The sequence below is a fragment of the Cricetulus griseus genome (genome assembly GCF_003668045.3).
Source record: "Cricetulus griseus strain 17A/GY chromosome 1 unlocalized genomic scaffold, alternate assembly CriGri-PICRH-1.0 chr1_1, whole genome shotgun sequence".
Classification (NCBI taxonomy): domain Eukaryota; kingdom Metazoa; phylum Chordata; class Mammalia; order Rodentia; family Cricetidae; genus Cricetulus; species Cricetulus griseus.
This window is the reverse complement of record NW_023276807.1, coordinates 230,945,353-230,965,734: the sequence shown is the minus strand read 5'-3', so window position 1 is coordinate 230,965,734 and position 20,382 is coordinate 230,945,353. Positions and strand designations below refer to the sequence as shown.

The 20,382-nt window shown below is 42.0% G+C and overlaps 1 long non-coding RNA gene across 4 annotated transcripts in view; it reads right to left on the bottom strand.

Moving 5' to 3' along the window:
• Positions 1 to 148: 148 nt before the first annotated feature.
• Positions 149 to 20,382, bottom strand: part of LOC103162179 — a 26,727-nt gene continuing 6,493 nt past the window's right edge. For 2 of the 4 annotated variants that reach the window (XR_003480108.2, XR_004772389.1), the window contains exons 2-4: positions 20,214 to 20,371; positions 19,347 to 19,449; positions 14,185 to 14,453 (exon numbers count right to left, since the gene is read on the bottom strand). This is a non-coding gene — a long non-coding RNA (uncharacterized LOC103162179). Of the gene's footprint in view, positions 1,492 to 3,632; positions 4,498 to 5,109; positions 5,340 to 14,184; positions 14,454 to 19,346; positions 19,450 to 20,213; positions 20,372 to 20,382 lie in introns of those variants that run through there. The other 2 variants (XR_004772390.1, XR_003480109.2) reach the window with 2 other exon arrangements.

The following is a 20,382-nucleotide window of genomic DNA, read 5'->3' as shown; positions in this document are numbered from 1 at the left end:
TGTTATACACAGAAACACTGTCTCAGGGAAACCAAAACAAAACAAAACAAAAAAGCTCAAAGGCAAAGAAAAACACAAATATTCCGGAAAAATTTAGTAGACAAGACTCAAAGTCAAAATAAAAAAAAAAAAAATTTAGACTCCGAGTTTAAAGATGGGTGCCACCATGCCCTGCTTTCCAAGGATTTTTTTTTTCATTTGTATTCATAGTATTCATAGAATTGTATTTCTGTCCAGGTGTCAGTTTGTCTTTTCTCTATTCCTTCTCTACCTCAGTCAGTTGTGCAGGACAAGGCAGAAAACTCTTAAAAATTTTTTTAAAAAGACACAAAGTCATTGTTTTGTCTACCTTAATGTCTTTCATAATTTGTTCTGGAAAAAGTTGTTTAATGTTATTGCATTTAATTTTGCAGAAAATACTTTTATGTATAGACAATGGTTTTCTTCTTAGATTACTGGTTGTCTTTTGGCTTTGTTGTCTTTTTTTTTATAGCATAGTTGGTCTTTTGTTGTTGTTGGAGGGGGTTGCAGCATAGTTACAGGAAAAATGTGAAAAGAGTTTCCCACAGCCTAATATGTAGAAAATTGACTTGAGAATCTTGATTAAGTAAATGAAGGTCTAGGGTAGAGCGTGGGTTCTATTTCCCTAGTAAGTCCTAGGTGATACTCCTGAAGATGGGCTACAGACCAGCTAAGTAGCCAGCACTAGGGCAGGCAAAAATAACTAAGTAACTAAATCCTATTGTGATTAAAGTTTGGGGCAGTTGACACGATCAAATGAGGACTGAAAGGTTGGGGGGATGTGGTACCAGAATTAGAATCAGTCATTGGAGTCATCATTTTGCCCACCGAAGAAATTGGCTAAGAAAGTCCCTCCCAACAAACTACTCCATCCTCTAGCGTAGAAACAATGGGGCAGGAACACTGTCAGGGATACTGTCTCTATCTCTGAGATAGTTGGTCATTTGTTTTTGTCATTGTTGTTGTTCTTCAAGAACTTGCCTGCCATAATCTTCCTACAGCATGGAGATTCTGCCTTCCTGCTGGATGAGCTGTCTCTACAGCCTTTGCCCTGAATCATTCAGGCAAAGAGCTGATGTCCGTGTCAATCAATTCTATGAATACAAATGAAAAAAAAAATCCTTGGCAAGCTGGGCATGGTGGCAAACATCTTTAAACTCAGAGTCGGGCAGAAGGATCTCAGTGAGTTCAAAGCCAGCCTGATTTGTGACGTTATAGGCCAGCCAGGGCTACATGGTGAGACTCTGTCTCAAACCAACAAAGAGCAACAACACAAAACATTTATCTTTGATATTTGGGCCCTAATGGCACTCTTCCATTATGTATATATGAACATTTAAGAGTTTACTGCCCCTCTTGAGTCAATTCCCCACTTATCCAAGGGTGAACAATGAAGAAACCATCTTTTATGGAACTCTGGAATAGCTCTGTATAATACTTTCCTTCAGTAGTGTAGAACAGGGCCAACAGCTGGAAGACAAAAACAAGCAGGTGAATAGACTTTGCAAATAGGTTTCTACTGGAAATTGCCGAATTTTAGAAACCCCTGACATGTTGGGCATGGGGTGAAAGGTGTACCAGACAGAACAAGAGACTGGTTATATGAACACATATTTTAGAAAGGATGTATGATTTGAACACCATAAAACTTACCCACTTTGGGTATGACTGGATGGATTTTCGTAAACTCACATCCTTATTTACATCTGTTGGTTTTCAATCTCCCCTCGGTCTCAAGCTCTAGTTTACTTTTTTCGGGAACCTCACATAAACTGAACTGTAAAATATGTAGCCTTTGGGGGGAGGCAGTCACGGACATGACACTTTGTTCATTTTGTACAGTGCTTGTGAGTCTTACTCATGCTGATGTGTTTTTATAATCCATCCTTGTTAAGGCTGAGTACAATGACACAGCGTGACTGTATCACTTTCTCCGCCCACTTATCTGTTGATTGGCATGTGGAGCATTGATGAATAATGCTGGTATGAGCATTCATACACAATTCTCTGTTGGGTATGCATTTTAATTTCTCTTGATTTAATATATAAAAGAATTATTATTGGACTATATAGTAAATGTATACCTCTCTCTCTCTCTCTCTCTCTCTCTCTCTCTCTCTCTCTCTTTTGAGACAGTGTCTCACCATACAGCCTTTTGTAGTCTAGAACTTACTATGTAGACCAGGCTGGTGTCAAAGTCACAGAAATCAGTCTGTTTCTGTCTCTACCTCCCAAGTGCTGAGATTAAAGCTTTGTACTACCTCTCCTGGCTTTAAATTTCTAGTAGCTTTCTAAAGAAACTGACCCATTTTTAAATTCACACAAGGTGTGCGAAGGCTCCTGCATGTCAAATTCTCTCCAACACTTGGTGTTCTTTCGATGTCTTTTTCTTTTACAGAGGGACATGTACTGGTATCTCACCATGGTTTTATGTGTATTTCCCTGACTGATGAGATAAGCATCTTCCTGAATCTTTTGTTTTCGCTTTGCTTTCGTGAATCTTCTGGTGATAAATCTACATAAATACTCATGTCATACTTCAGAAATAATTGCCTAACTCGAGTTCACAAAGATTTTTCCTCCTATGAGGTTTTCCTAGAGCTTCTGTCCTAGTTAACTTTCTGTTATGATAAAAACATCATGATCGAAGGAACGACGGGTAAGGAAGGAGTGTGTCTGGCTTCTACTTCCATATTAGGGTCCATCATTAAACAGAGTCAAGTCAGGAACTCAAGGCAGAAGCCTGGAGGCAGGAATTGAAGCACGGGAGAATGAAGTTCACAGGCTTGATTCCAACAGCTTTTCATATACAGCCCCAGACCACCTGTGCAGGGGTTGCACCACCCACAGCAGGCTGGGCCCTCCTCCATCGGTTGGCAATCAAGAAAATTCCCCCATAGACTTGCCCACAGACTAATTTGAAGAAGGCAATTCCTCAAATGAGGCTCTGTTTTCTCAGTTGTATCTAGTCTGTGTCAAGTTGACCAAACAGCATAGCCTTATGGTTTGATCTTATATTGAGATCTGTGATATAGTGTAGGTTCATTTGTGTGTATAGTATACATGACAAATCTAAATGAATGAAAAAAAAAGAAATAAAAAGGTAAAACATGGTTGCTCCTAGGTATGGTGGAGGAGAAGGTTTATTGTAGATAGAGGGGGAGTATAGCCAGAGGAAGAGACATCTGGGAGAGTCCAAAGTGAGCATATGACCCTAACCCTGATCATGTGGGGAGATCCAGGAGAGGAGAGGGGAGAGCCAAGAGACCGGGAGACAAAAAGGGCCAGGCAACCAAATTAGCTAGAAGGGCAAGTAGGGGAAGAGCACCCCCACCCCTGGGCTGGAAAAATCTAGGGTAGGGGGTAGGGTATGCCAGCCATACCCTGTAACAGGTAGGGACTAAAGGATGCTGGGAGAACCTGGTGGCCATGTCTGCTTTGTTATGTTAAATAGGCATCTCTGTTAGCCTTTTTTCCTGGGATGGAGACCTAACATCAAGTATGTCATTCTTGTTTTTATAAAAGCAGATATCCAATTCCCCCAGCATGTTTTCCTCCATGTACACATTTCAAAATTGACCACAAATACAGCAGCTATTTCTAGATAGATGCTCGGTTTTTATCACTGATTTATTCACCAATCATTTTGCCAAAACCACAGGTATTTGATTATTATAAAGTATTAAAATTGAATAATGTACATTCTCTAACTTGGTTATTCTTTTTTGAAACTATTTTGGCAATTTTAACTACTTCAATTTTTCATAGTAGGATGAAAATAGAAAAAGCATTTTTTTTCCCATTATAGTTTTTATCTTATGGAAACAATTTGGTTATTTCTTCTATTTTTTTCCCCTAAGAGGTCCGAATTCAATCTAATTTGAACAAAAACGGTTGTCAACAGTCTCAAGTGTATAAGGATGACCTTGGGGTGCAGTAGGCACTAGAAGGGGTGCACTCTTCTTCCCCTCTGCACACCAGCTTGCATTCCACTAGAACTCAGAACAACAGTGATGCCAATCCTGCACCTGTCACTAAGCAAGCATGTGATCTCAGGCACACCACTAATCTCAGTGAGCTTCACTTCTGTGCTGAACAAAGCAGGAAATAGCATTCAACCTAGGGCGTTGTTGCAACTATCAAGTGTTTTGTGCCGGGGACATTAACAGGTTTATCCTAACAATTTATGAATGAGTACATAAATACAGAGGAGAGTTGGTAATTAAACTAAATCAGAAAATGAACTAATGATACTCTGAGGCTACGTGAGAGCAAAGAGTTCATCTCTAATTTCCCATAGGCATTCGTGATAAGAAATCAGTCTTTTGGATTCAGCCTGCCTCCAGCAAAAGATAGAAAGGATATTAGGCATCTCACTCCCGGGCATCTTCGTTAAGGTTCTAGATTTTAGGGATCAGTATTTCTTTATCTTGGGTTCCATTTAACATCCTTGCAGTTTAGTACTTATTTAGTCTTCTGATAAAGCAATCATTTAGACAACAGAAAAAAAATACAAAATGCTCAATTAATTTGAATTCTTGAGTAAACAAAGAACAATTTTTAGTATACGTATGCCCCATTCAATATTTGGGGCATACATTAAAATATTACACTCAATATCACATGGAATATAGTTATACTGAATATTAATAATTAAAGTTTAACTAACTGAACTGTCTTTTATTTATATTTTAGAGGACCTTGCATACTATAAATATAAGGAAAACAAATAATAAATTTATCAAAGAAATCCATCAATAGTCTAGCAATGTATTTTCAGTTTTTTGTACTATTATTAATTACATTACATAATATATAGTATAAAGATCCTAGCTATAATAATCACTGAGCTGAAATAAGGGGAAACAAATGGATGTATATGAAGCACATAATATTCTATGGTTATTTGAGTCTCTGTTAATAATCTAAACATTTCCAGTACATCAGAAATGACAGACATGGACAATAATAAGTTCAGTCAGGTATGCCATTTTGCCATCTATCGGTTCAGGAAAAACTATTCTTTATTATGAATCTTTCCACTTGTGACCGTCTGCCTGATGGGCAGTTGAAGCACATTTTACTCACCAGCTCTTGGCTCCTTCGCTGAGATTTCTGCAGTCAGACTTGTGGGCCATGCCTGTCCATTGATCTGAATTGAATGTCACACTTGCTCTTCCTTCTTGAGCTGTCCAAATAACCCAGAGGAGGAAAGAGAGCAGCCATGGTGCTCCGGATCCATGGGTGGAGGGAGAAGACAGCACTGTGAGTGAGCTGCCTTGCACTGGTTTCAAGGGAGCTTGGTTCTCACAGCCCTGCTGAAGAAGCAATGGCAGGGTGGTGAGTGGAGACTGTATGACATGTGTGTGGGTGCCCACAGAGTATGGCAGAGGGTGTCAGATCCCCTGGAACTGGAGTTACAGGCAGTGTGAGAGAGAACAGAGCCAGCCAAGTCCTCAAGTACACACACAGCAAGGGAGGCCTTTCCTAGCCATTGCCCTGTAATCTTCTCAGGGATAGAGTTAGGGGCACATAAGGGCAGGTTATATTGCAAATGAGAGCCATTAGGTCCTACACACACATGACTTTTGGCTGAGACTGAGCCTAAGGCTCTGCCAGGGAATGCAATTGAAACTGCACCTGGAAAGTGACAAGAAATCACTAGAACTAGACACAGCATTGCCCAGAAGAGCAGACTTGGAAGAAGTAAAGATGAAAGGTTTGCTTTACATAGTTGAGTAGCTGTTGTCTGGCTCTGTCTTATCAAGGACAGCATTAAAAGAGACCATCAATTGTCTGCTCCTGCTGGAGTATTTGACAGTATCCCTTCCTTCCTGGTGCCCCTTGCTCTAATCTGCAGGAAGCTAGGTTGAGAGAGAACTCTGCAGAGCCCTACCCATTCCCACTATCTGTCTACTTCAGTTACACCCAAAGGGCTGACAGGTGCTCCTATGATGTTACATAGATACACGCTGACCCTTCTGCCTGCAGGACCCCCATCCCCTTCCTGCTTCTGATACAACAATACACACCTTCAAGACCCAACATAGATCATCAAGAAAGCAAAGGACACCGAGAAAGGATTCAGGAAAAGAGACCCCCCCCCCTTATACACCAATGACTATGAAAATCAGTATGGAGATTCCTCAGAAAACTGAAAATAACCACTCTATGATCTAGCTGTCCTAATGCTGAGCATATACCTGAAGGAATCTAAGTCAACATCGAAATGCATATTCATGTTCAGAGCAGCGTGAGTCACAATAGCCAAGATATGAATCCAATCAACAGGTGAATGGATAAAGAAAATGTGGCAAATACATGCAAATGGAGTTTTATTTGGTTGTAAAGAAGAATAAAATTGTGTCTGTATCAGATCTACTCAGAGAATGATATTGTTAGAAAAATATAAATGGGACTAGAGGTCATCATGCTAAGCAAAATAAGCTAGATTCAGAAAGACAGATATCCTGTTTTCTCTCAATGATAAGATAAGATAATGAAAGAGAAGATGAACAAAGGCTCATCACGGTACCACTTCAGGACTCATGGACAATTTCATTTTTTTGTTCCTAGTATTTGTCCTTGTGCCTAGCACAGGGTTGGCACTCAAAACTGTACATTGCCTGAATTGGACAGAATCTCACTTGATCTTTTCAACACCAATTAGAAATCAATGTATTGTCTCACTTACGGAACTGAAAACAAAGTCTCAAAAGAATTTTCCAGGCCCAGACTCTTCTGGCTCCTGAGGCACACAAAAGACTTTCTACCATATTGTGAGCAATGGCTTTAATTTTTAAAAAGAAGGTTTCACCAGCTATGAATTCTGTTTGAATAATAAGAAGTGGTCCTTATCTTTGAAACTGTTAAGCAGTAGCCATGCACTTTAGAGTACACCTTAGCCAGTAAGAATTATTTTCAAATCTTCCCTTTGCATAAAGTTGAGTCGGTATCATTAGTTGGGAAATAATTATAGTGCAGGGCACTCAACCCACAAGAGTCTCTCCTTTGTTTTGACTTTTTTTTTAATCAGCCCTTTTACAGGAAGTTGGTTTTCACCCAGGTAACTGTTGCAAAATATTTATCCAGGTAAGGAAAATATCATTCAGCCAATCAGAAGCCTTCCTGTAGTGAGCCTTCACCCACCTCATTACCATTTACTACACTAGCCATCTAATTACCTTCAGGATGGAACACATCCTGTTTCCACTTGCTCAAACTCTCTGACGTGCCCCATGGCTTCCCCGAACTGGTTGAGGAGTCTGGGGCAACAGGTAAGCAGGAGGCCCTTCTCTTCTCAGCTCAGAATCGTTCTTGAAGCATTCTGTGGCGCAGCCAAACTGAAACCACTCTGAGGGGATTAGTCACACCCCTACTTGGGGATGGTGGTTGGTCTTTCAGATAATAAACACTAGGGTGAGCAGGAACCTGGCCACCAAGAAAGGAGATGGCACCAGCCTTGGCATACTAACCAGCCCCCAGGCTCACACCTGTGTACCCTCCTCTCCACACCCTGGTCCTCCAGCTCCAGCCTTGGCATACTAACCAGCCCCCAGGCTCACACCTGTATACACTCCTCTCCACGCCCTCCACTCTCCAGGAGAACTGCAGACCAACAACAAACAGCAGACCACTTACAAGCCATCAAAATCTCAGATAAGCTAATTTTGTATCCACTGACACAATATAATGAGCAGAAAATGGGCTTGGGGTTCTAAATGGCTGTTCTTAAGTACTTGCCCTGCCTCTTTGCAGCAGTGTGACCTTGAGCAAGTTACTCAATAAGCTTGTGTTGTTTGTAATGAGAGGATAAGAATACTGTGCACCTGAAACAAGACAGTGTGTTACTACGCAGAGCTTCTTCCCTTTTTCCTACCTCTGTCCCTGAACTGGAATGATCTGATGCCCTCCCTGTCTTTCATTTCCAGACCCACATGGCTGAAGAAGAGAACCTACTCCCACAAGTTGTCCACCTGAGGGCCTTGTCATGAGCTAGGCTGCATGCCTATGTGAGAGAGAACATTTACGTAAAGAAATGGGATTTTAAGACAATATGTTTCCGTTTGCAAACTCCGTGAAAGTAAAAGTACGAGTAGTACCATATGCCACATAGTATAAGCAAGACTTGAAAATGAGTGCAAATCCTGTGATGCCTGGGTCATTTTCCCATGCTCTCCAAGCCCACATACAAGCCAGATACTGATGACCACAGATAGCTGGCATTTAATGAGCTCTTGCAGAGTGGCAGCATTTACTTGGCTAATCCCCACGCTCCTGCACCACGGGTGTTAGTAATCACGATTGCTATCTCAAAGATGAGAGTGCTTTCCCAAGATCATCTCTTTGTTTACAGGTGGAGTTGAGACCAGCTTTCTGTTTTCAAGGTTCCATGTCCCTCAGCACCAGGCAACATCTAGCTGGGAAAACTCAGAAAGAGCTGCCCAGGGAGGAACTGGTCAACATAACGATACAGGGATTCCTGTTGTTTAAGCTGACTTTGAATTTACTGTGTAGATGAGGGTGGCCTTGAACTCCCAATCCTCTTGCTTCCACCTCCCACATGCTGGAGCTCTAGGCCTGCCCACCTGGCTCAGGAAATGTAATGTGTATATGTAGGGCTAGGAACTGAGAGAATATGATCCACGAAGAGGAACCTCTGAGAGTATTACCAATACACACACATCTGAGCTAATGTTACTAAAGCATAAGTTCTGTTGAGAAATAAGAAATCCAGGAGTTCCCTCAAGAGTTTTTTATCCCTGTGGGTACTTGGCATGGATTCCTAGGCATAAAGTGTTGTTTCGGTCTAAAGGCAGAGTGTTTTCTACTGACTACCTTTAGCTGTAGGCACTTGGGGCGCTACATACTCATCCAGATGAGTGGCTTCCAATGTGCTCAGCCAATAAACACAGAGAGGCCTACACTTAGGGAAATTGGGGTCAATATTTGTTGTCGTCATACAGTCCTGAAGACTAACAGGATGTGGGCACAGAGGCAGTCAACAGAGTATGATACACCTCCCACACCTACTAGGGGCCACACCCTGGCCTGCCCACCACCACTGTCTGCCTGGGACACTGAGGTGAGGGTGGAGGGTAGATGGCAGCTGTGACTCCCACGAGGCTAAGGCTAGCAGTGCTGTAGGTACAGCCTACATCCTGATGAGGCTAGCAGGCACTGGCAACAAACCATCCACAGTGAATTAAAACAACAAACAGCACCCGAACAGTTGTCTGCCCCACCCCCACTTTGACTGAGTGGTCTTGGCAGGGCTCTGCCTGAGCAAACCGGTCCAGTCTAACTATGGGGCCAGTTACACTGTGAAAGTCAAGTGTAACTCAGGGCTGAAGATGGAGAGAAGTCTATCGGCATGTAGAGCTTGTCAATCCCAAATTTTGACTTTACATTAGTGAAAGGAAAATTGAAACTTCCTCCGAGGCCATTAAGAAATGAAATACAACACAGAATAGTAATCTTCAGATTCAGACAAATCTGGACTTAAATTCCAGATTTTAAGGCTAATTTGAATCATTTGGACTCATCTGTATCTCACATTCCTTATCCATCAAATATGAAAAAGATTCTGTTCTAGAGACTAAACAAATGAACTCCGTACTTTTCCATTTCTCAGGCATAAGAAAAACATCCAACATCTAAAATACTTGAAATCAGGACCAACTCACATCAATGTATTGTAAAATTCTAGTGGGTTTTCCCATGTTTTCTGCAGTGAACAACACAAACCTGTTTTATAGCTGAAGGAATGTGACCTTTCTGTTTCAAAGAATAACTATGCATAAAGCAGATAAATCAGCAGTGCTGTTACTACGCTAGTTTATATTGCCAGCCCAAGAAAAGTGCTCATGAGAATTAACTTCTTACAGTTTATTTCAGTCTCTGTCAGCGGTTCTCAACCTTCCTAATGCTGAGGTCCTTTAATACAGTTCCTCATGCTGTGGTGATCCCTAACCATAAAATTTATTTTCAGTGCTACTCCATAACTGTGATTTTGCTACTGTTATGAATCATGCTATACACATCTGATATGTAGGATATATGATATTTGACCCCTGTGAAAAGGGTTCTTCGACCCCCAAAGGGGTCGAGACTCACAGGTTGAGAACCACTTCTCTAGGGGAAAAGGGAAAAAGGGGGGCTAGGGTGATGTTTGGTTTTGTTTTTGTTTTTGTTTTTGTTTTTTCTCTTAGGGATCCACCATCCAGCTCCCAAATAAATACATAGAGACTTATTCTTACTTTTGAATGCCTGGCCTTAGCTTGGCTTGTTTCTAGACAGCTTTTTTTTTTTTTTTTTTTGTAACTTAAATCATCCCATTTCTTTTTTAATTTAAATTCTTTAATTACTACTCATATTTACATATACATCCCCTCATTCCCTCACCCTCCCAACCTTCCAAGTTCCCCACAAACCCCCCAAACCCATCCCCCAACTCATCCCCAGGGATAGTGAGGCCCTCCACCAGGGACCTTCAAAGTCTGTCACATTGTTTGGGGGAGGGTCTAGACCCTCCTTGCTGTATCTGGGCTGCAATAGTATCACTCCATCGGGAATGGGCTCCCAAAGTCCATTTGTGCTCTAGGGATAAAGACTGGCTCCACTGTTAGAGGTCCCTCAGACTGCCTTGGCCTCCCAGCTGGCACCCACATTCAGAGGGCTTGGTTCAGTCAATGCTGTTTCCCCAGCTTTATGACTAGGGTCTCTGTGCCATCCCATTTCTCTGTAACTACATTTTGCCTCTGGGCTTTTTACCTTTCTTTATTTTATATATCTTTCTTTCCTTCTACTCCGTGGCTGGCTGTGTGGCTGTGTGGCTGGCCCCTGGCATCTTCCTCTCCTTTTTCTGCTCCTGGATCTTCTCTCTCTTCCCTAGATCTTTCCTCCTATTTATTCTCTCTGCCCACCAGCCCTACCTATTTCTCTCTCCTGCCTCGCTATTGGCCATTCAGCTCTTTGTTAGACCAATTAGGTGTTTTAGGCAGACAAAGAAACACAGCTTTACAGTGTTAAACAAATGCAACATAAAAGAATGCAACACATCTTTGCATCATTAAACAAATGTTCCACAGCATAAACAAATGTAACACATCTTCAACTAATATTCCACAAGAGTGATGCCAAGTCTGGTGATCTGAATTTGATCCCTGGAACCCACATGGTGTAAGTAGACAACAAACTCCTTCAGGTTGTCCTCTGACCTCTACATATGTGTCATGGCACACACACACGCACACACAGAGAGAGAGAGAGAGAGAGAGAGAGAGAGAGAGAGAGAGAGAGAGAGAGGAGGAGGAGGAAGAAGGAGAAGGAAAGGGAGGCAGAGAAGAAAGAAGGGGAAGGAGGAGGAAGTCCTAAGAATCATATATAATAAGAACACACATGCTTTATATTTTTCCAAGATCATCCATCTGTTTTATTCAATTCTATCACCACTTTGTAAAAAGAAAACATTTTCATTTTACACACCCAACAAATTAAATATAAAGTGAATGACTTGTTAAAATCACAGTAGCCAAGTGAAAATCAGAATGGGATGTAGATGTTTAAATTCCTATCTTAAGGTCCTTTCATCTACTCCAAACACAGCCAAGATGAGCCCACTTACAGTTTAGTTCTGAGGTCTTCTCTGGTAGATTTGCACACCAAGAGTGTTATTAGGCATCTGGCTTGATGACCAAACTTGTTTCATAACTGATGGCCTTGGAACCTTCTTTGTCTCCCATTCCAATTTTTGAGCATATAAAACCATTTCTCAAGGAAAATAAACTTGACAATCCATTTGACAGCAAAACCAACATATTCACTTTTGTTGTATCCCAGTCTGGCAATTTGCCTGCGTCTTCTGGCATATTCTGAAGAAATTACTATTCAACTTACAGTATCTGTCCTCACAGACCTGAGTGAATTCCCCTGCCCCATTAATCTGTATTTTCATCTAGCCAAGATGTCAATTTGATATCTTATTTTCCATTCTGCCTAACTCACTAGTAACGCAATCTGTGAAACAACACATCAAAATGGAAATTGCTTCTAGAATATGTAGCCATAAACATGTGTCAAGTGGATCGTGTGGCAGCTTTTAAAAAATACAGTTCAGATAGAATTAGGATATGTAGCATCAAAGATAAGATCTGTGTTTATTTTTAAACCAAGAGAGTGAGACTCGAAGAACTCTGAATGTAAAGGGATATTGATATTTAACCCGATTCTTTTTCTGGCCCTTTCAGGTCAAACATCCATTTTCTTTACATGCGGAAAATGACAGGAGATTAATTTGTATTTAGTGGCACCCTCAGAAAAGCATTTGATTAATAATAATTACTGGTTTTCACTGAATGCCTGTTGTGCACCAAGTGTTTATACACCACTCAAGGAGACTCAGAACTACTAAACTGGCTTGACAAGTGACTAAAATTGAGGTTTGGAGAACTTAATAAACTTAGATCACATGGAGAGTAGAAATCCAGGATCTGAGCTAAAAATTCTATGCCCTTGACCGCTCAGATATGAGTTTAATTTGACCTGAACTTCCACGCTTTAAAATGGAGTTAAAGACTTGGGAATCTGGAATGCACAGAGTATTGAGTAGCTCCTGGAATAACGCTATTTTTTTGTGATCCGAACACACATTAAGTACACGGATACCATCTTTCCTTCTTCTGCTCAGCCCTGGGATGACCTGGTGACCAACAGCAAACACCGTGCCCATTCTCGTGGAGCTCTCAGCTCAGAGGAAACACCAACACTTGCTAAACAGTCACACAAGCAAAAGTCAAACTATTGTTAGTTAGCATCCTCTGCCACACTTAGCGCTAAGACAGAGACATGTGATACGGATTCAGAGGTCCTGATAGTTATGGTAGAGATGTCACAGCAGGAAATATGAGATTCATAGTCTGTGGAACACTTGCTCTTAAAGTTCAATGTACTTGCATTGGAATGCTTTCTGTTACTGAGATAAACACCATGGGGGGTGGGTATGGGGGGGGCAGTGAGGAACCACAGCAGAAACTATAACCAGATAGTCTCTTCTGCTAAGAAGACCCTGGAATTATGAATGATAGTTTGCTGTGGTTGCCATGTTTGGGGTTTGAGAAGGCAAATGCTGAGCACATAAGGTTCTTGACCTTAATGAGCACGTTAGGGATTAAGTTGAAGACAGTGAAGAGTTTTTCAAGCGATGTACAGAATCTGTCAGACAACTGGTTCAGAAAAAAAAAAAAAAAAAAAAAAGAGTGGCAAAACTTCAGTTGACTTCATGACTTCAGGAAGAGGGCAATGGGAATTGTACCCAGAATCCTTGTCTGTACTGACTCTTCCGTTTGTTTTTAAATACATTTGCACATTTATCTTAATTTGTTCTGAACCAAGATGGGACACAGATTCATCTTTCTTACTTCTCTCTAAGGAAAAAAGATGAAGACAATGACAAATTCCCTGACTATGACATGAAGATGGCTCTCTGAATGGCTCCTGCCAAATATTTGAAAAGAACCCAGAGGGACACACTCGGAAATAAGGTCAAGTGCCACCCCGGCACTCCCCCACCACCTCAGGAGCCCTCTCAGAATCAGCATCCCTAGCTCTAGGAGGTAACTTCTTGAGAAGCTAACTCTCAATATTAACACATTTATTGAAGTGGCTTCCTTAACCACTGTACAGAAACCACAAAAGGCGGGCCCTTAGCTAGGAAGCCTCTGGGCTTCAAGTCTCAGTATACACATCCAGCCATGTCAAAATGGGTGTGTGAAGTGAAAAGTTTTACATATCTCCTCCAGCCAGGAACAGAACCCCATTTCTGCCATGGAGTGGGGGAGGGGCTTACTCAGTGGGCTGAGGAGTTCCACTAGAGATGTAGGGATGCATGATGGTGTCACAATGTGTGTGGATCCAATGCTGGCAGACTATGTATACTTAAAACTGGCTAAAACAATACATTCTATGTGTCCTTTATGTTTAGAAATTGAGAGGAAAGACTGTCTTAAAAACCAACTAGCTAGATGTGATTGTGCACGCCTATTTGATGCCAGCACTTAGGAGGCCGTGTGTGGCAAGTTCTAGGTGAGCCCAGCCTACACACAGGCAGACCTTTTCTCAAATACTTAAAAAAAAAAAATTAAGTAGAATCAATCACAAGTAGGGTAACTGGTACCTTTTTAGTAAATTTGGAAAACATGACAAATGACAGGAAGAAGGGTACAACATGAAGATGATGCAAGCTGTTTGCTGGATGAGTAATTCACATGAATCATGGCTATTTTCTGGTTGTTCAAGGATGGGTCCCATGGTCCACTGGACTATCCAGAATCTAAGAGAAGACCGGAGGCTACCAGGCAGTGGTTTTCAGTTAGAGTCCAGGCTTCCAAACTTAGTTGCAGCACCAAAACACACCACCTCACAGAGAACAGAAGCTACAATCAAGGGGGAGAGAGCGGGATTCTTTTTAAATAGGTTCAGAGTTTTCATTGGCACGAGAAAGTTCTAGAAATAGGGTTGATTGTTACACGATAATGAGTGTATTTTTAGTATGCAAATGGGTCTTACTTTGTATGAATGTACTTAATGTCAACAAACTGTACATTTGGAAATAATTGAACTATAGTTTACCATGAAACAAACTAAAGATGTTTTTTTTTTAATCTTAAAGAAAAAGATTATTAAAGACTTGTGGCCATTGGGGGAAAGGTACAGTTCATAAAACAGGTTGCTATGAATATGAGGCCCATTTAGACTATCGCTCAGCAGACAGCTGGCCAGGGTCATTGGTTAGCAAGGCCCTGTTAGGCAGAAGTTTCCAAGAGACCCAATCCTTCTTCTCTGGCCTCTTGGATTTTTCCTCTTCCTCAACTATTCAGAGCCCTAACTGGACATTTTATTTTATATTGGCACACACCCATGTAAAACAAACAAAACACACAGGATGGAGGGGGATGATGAGGTCAAGGCTCATTTCAGACTTAAAACAAACAGCCTAGGAAGCACAAGAGACCACGGTTTGATTTGGACAAGTTCAGCTGTGCAAGTAAGTGTCAGACAAGCCAATTGTTTCCAGATCTCAACAGGCCAGGGATGGAGAGAGCAAACGGCACCATTTATCAGGGTGAGTTCACACAGGGTGGAGTCGAAGTTAAGGGGAATGATGAGGAAAAGAAGAGGAGCTAAAGTCCCTTTTCGGTTAAGCTGTCACTGAGAAAGTCCATAGTGTCATAAAACCCTGTTGGATGCTGATTAGACTGTGGTTTGGAGCAGGGAAAGAAACAGATTACCCAGGCAGCAGCAGAGGAGCTGACAAAGGATGACTTTAGTGCCAGTGGCGACACAATGCCTCTATGCCTCCCAATAGAGCTGAGCAGAAAGGCTGGAACAAAAGAATCACAGAGGTCACACAGCCAGTTATTGAGTGGGTCATAGGTTGCTCAGGTATGACATCCTAGCAGGGATGAAGAAACCACAGGGAACATGGGTCTCTGGCATTCTTGATGGCCACTGAAAGAAGACAGACCTAGGTGGCAGGCATATGTTTTTTTATGAGCTCTTCTCAGAAGCTAGGGCACCAGGGCAACAAAAGCCTTAGACAGTATCAGGTGTGAAGCCAGGCGTGCTGGCCTAACCCTTTGATGCCAGAAGCAGATGCATCAGAGTTTGAGGCCAGCCTGGTCTTTGGAGCGAGTTCCAGGACAGCCAGGGCTATGCAAAACAAGAAAAACAAAACAAAAAGGAAAAGAAGGAAGAAAGAAAGAAAAAAGGAAGGAAGGAAGGAAGGAAGGAAGGGAGGGAGGGAGGAAGGAAGGAAGGAAGGAAGGAAGGAAGGAAGGAAGGAGGAAGAAAAACAAAGTACCAGGTGTTGCTGGCGCTAGATGAATCCATCAAGCCCCCTTGTTCAGAGCAACAGCTGCGGGATGAGCCAGATGTGCTACTTGTAAAGTCGACTCTTCCCATTGGTGATCTAGAAACACAAGAACAGCTTCCTCCCCTAGCGTGGAGCCAAGCGGTTGGCCACCAATTTGGACGACTCCACTCTTAACACAAGACAACTGTGTCCATTCAAAGCCTGTGTGCCTGAATGTCTAAGGCTTTGAAATGTGCACTGGAACACTACGCACTATAGGAGCCATGACTGGAGAAAGAGAAGACAAGAATAAGAATGACAGTATCCATCAATTGATATGACACTCACAAAATCCCAAGTGTGACAAAGGGATAAAACTCAAAAGGAGCCCCAGCGTTCAGAAGAGCTGGGGGAAACAAAGTTGAGATGGCTCCCGGAGAGCCAAGCTTTACATAAAGAAGTGTGAATGCTTGTGACATTAATCCGGTAAAGCTGATGCTGGGCACAACTAATCCTTAAAAAGTGTATTTTTCACTACTCCAAAGGATGAGAATAAAATAAAATAAAAAAAACCTTTACTTGTGTCAGTCTTATTTTCTTCCTTTTAGACTTTGTTCCTTTAGCTGCCAAATTCCCTTCATGACTTTTACAAGGAGATTCTAATTAGCTGTGCTAAATTTATTTTAACTATGTGCCCCATATACAATCAAAATGAGAGAGCAACAGAAAAGGAGCCCACCTACCCACCCCAAACACACACATTCTCATATTCAATGGGCCTACTTTTCACATCTGAAAACTCTCTCCTCTCTCTCTCTCTCTCTCTCTCTCTCTCTCTCTCTCTCTCTCTCTCTCTCTCTCTCTCATTACCAGGCACCCTCCATGTTTCCTTTTTCTGCCCTCTTGATAGTTGTTTTGCACCCTCTTTATTTGGAGAGTTGAACGGGACACTCTCTAAGATCCTTTTCAACCCAAAGTTCCCATGAGTCTATGAGGAACATGGGAGTTCTGAGAAAGAGCAAGGGGCCAAGCAAACGGAACCCTCTACCCAGTGCTGGCACGAGAGCACGAGAGCTGCCATCTCCTCCCTGTGACATCACAAGTACTGTGGACGTGATTGGCATCAAGAAGGGGAGCGGGAACAACACAGCTGAGATTTTGTCTCTTATAAAAAACACCACAAACACAGCTTCAAAACATGCCTGCCACTGTCCTTCCTGCTCCATTTCTGACCTTGTCCCTGTGGCCCTTCCATTGAGGAACTGTAGCGATTACCATCTGCCTGCTGTTGTGCACATCTCCCAGTGTGGTGCTGTGAGGGTCAAGTAATTAAGCCCTGCAATACCACTTTGAAGGATGCACAATAGGACACTCCGGCTGCCAGAAAGAATTCACACTACTCCCGGAGGCCTGACTCCAGGTGGAGGCTGCAGCACATGTCACCCTGGGCTGGTATATTGTCACACTTGGACAAAGGACACTGGAGTCAAAGGGCAGCTTAAGCCACATGCCCAATATGAAGCTGAGAGGAATTCTTGGGAGTCATTCTTGCTGAGAATTGCCAACTGGTCTGAATAACTTCCTTCCCGTCCTTCCCCCAGATTGGCTCTTTCCTGACTGCTCCCTGCTGAAACGATACAGTACTTACATCTGCTAATGGACAACAGCCCTTGCCCTGTTTCTCTGCCTTCACACCCCCTTGATGTGGGCTTTTCTTCTTTTCTTTTCTTTTTTTAAGCTAGTTTGTTTTTCCAATTTGGGATTTGAGGCTTGTTTTTGTTTGGTTTGGTTTTCAGAAACTGGGTCTTCTTGTGTAGCCCAGGCTGGCCTTGAACATTCAATTTCCCTGCCTCTGCCTCCTGCCTGCCAGAATCACAGGTGAACTACTATGCTGGCAACATCTTTTTCCTAGCATAAACTAGATAGGAACTTCTTCCCAAGCTCCTTTTTTTTTTTTTTTTTTTTTTTTTTTCCCCTATTCTTTATCTAATTCCTTACTTTGCCTGAGGCTTCCTTGCAATATTTAGCAACTTTCTGGCCACTCTTGCCCAAGAGGCTGCTCCACCCACATAAAGCTGGAGAAGCCAGTGGCCTGGGGTGTGTTGTATGGTTCAGAAGTCACCTTTATCTTAGTGAAAACAGCTCTCTGCACACCTGGGTTTTCTACAGATGGGATCGTAATCCACATATACCATTGCCAATATGGTCTTCATAAAATCTTTTGCAAGCATGTTAGCTATGACATGTTTTAGGAACTACTAGAAGCTGGGCTCCTGAGTTTAGCATACTGTCATTTGGAAAGTGGAAGCTTTCCTGAGGATCTGGCAGCCTCGTTCAGTGACTTGTAATGAAGTTGTTGAAAAAGACTTGAAAGTTGATTGATAGAATTAAGAATAAAAACTGTGAGGAATCCGTTAATTGGATAAAGCCTACATGTTAATGTGTTTTAAAATGATAATTTTTTCCATTTATATGCAGAGTAAACACATAAACCATTCAAGAAGGGCCTTGCATCTGTGTTTGATGTCTGGTGTATGAACCTGTGTTGTGTTTCTAGCACAAGTTGACCTGTGTTCTGAATGAATGAAATATAACCATGTCAACCACTGAATAGACAGTTTATGTAATTAATGCATGACTCCCTCTACTCTTTTCAAGCCTTGTGTCGTCATGCTAGTCTCTGAGGCACCCTGGTGAACAAGCATGCCTGTATCTCGGCAGTCCACTGACTGCATATCTGTTTTCTCCTGTGCTTTTATGTAATTCACAAACCGTACAAAGACATACTTTTGATTAAAGATATGTCAACAAATGTGGCTTCAATCTCATAAATACAGAACTCAATCTAACATGTAAACTTTATAAAGGAAGAGAAAATTATAATAACAATCAATGTTGCTTATCCAATATCACCTAAATGTGGAAAAAGCAGTCTGAACTCATGCATGTTATATAGGGTTATAAGTTAATGCCACACCTCAGAAGGACAACTGGACACTGCCCTTTATACTAAGAGGAGTATAAGCTGTGAATTACTCTTCCAGAAAATTCTCCAATAGATATATGTATGTTTGCCTACAGAACACTGCACAAGGCTATTGTTGATTTGTGGTAGAAAAGAGAAAAGAAAAGAAAAGAAAAGAAACAACCTAAATAGTGACCAGGAGAGGACTGGTTTAATCCATTGTGATATCTGAATACAAAGTGATGCTTTGCAACAATTTTTAAAGATTATATTTATTATTTTGTGAGTGAGTGAGTGTGTGTGTGTGAGAGAGAGAGAGAGAGAGAGAGAAAGAGAGAGAGAGAGAGAGAGGGAGGGAGAGAGAGAGAGAGAGAGAGAGAAGGAGAGAGAGAGAGAGAGAGAGAGAGAGAGAGAGGGAGGGAGAGAGAGAGAGAGAGAGAGAGAGAGAGAGAGAGAGAGAGAGAGAGATCAGATATCAACTCATGGCAGTCAGTTCTCTCCTTCGGTTACCTGGATAAGTGTCCCATGTCTGATTCCTTGTATTGCCACCCATCTTGAGACCCCATCCTCATCCGGAGCTGGACTGAAGCACTATGCAGATGAAGTTATATGGCTGTATATTAAATATTAAATGAAAAACCAAAACACAAATTAGATGCATATTAATCTAAGGAGTATCATTGCAATCATACCATTTTACAGATGAAGAAAGAGACTTCCTTATGAAAGTAATTAAGCAGAGGAGCCAGGGTTGGCTGCTTTCAGGACCCATGTGCTTACAAGGTTATGACAGTAACAAGAAAGAACAGATGAAATGACAGGTTTGCCCTTCTAGGAAATGCTTTGGGCCTGACGACTGACATCATTTCTTTCCCTCTAGGGAACTCTTAAAGCCACTACAAATATTTACCTGGTTGAATAGAAACAAGGTGAGATAAGAAATAAAGTTCAGTGGGGGCCTGGCCACATTTGAGCTCGCATCTCATGTCTTCAGTCACCAGTGTGCTACCATGGGAGGTCACCAGGGAAAAGGCTTCAGTGGACTGTTTTCATTCCCTTTGGGATACAATGGCTTTACTGTTATTAGTAACAGAGGTGGCCAGGCAATTATAGACTTGAGCTGGGTAACCACATCTCCTATTTTAAAGTTTAATCAGATCACCTCTAGGGTCAAGGACTCATATAGCCACCATAGCAGTTCCATTCTGTCTCTCGTCATCATTTGAGGACTGGAGTTCCTCTGCAATGATGCTTATCTCTGCTATGCAGTGTGCATGTATGTGCACACATGTGTACCATTTACTCTCACGCATATGCAAGTTGCTCCAAAGCTCAGTCTCTTAAGAATTTGACTGACCCTGCCTCCCACTCATTTACCTGGTAGCTGCTTTGTTTGCCAAAATGGAGGTGGGTTGAGATGCTTTGGTCCTGCTTTGAGTTCTGCTGCAGTTCCCTCTGCAATGCCAAGGCTGCTTGCTGCTCACTTGTGAAAGTAGGCCAATCTCACAATAGTTGTTCTGCCAGCTGAGAGCTCCCTAAAGCAAAA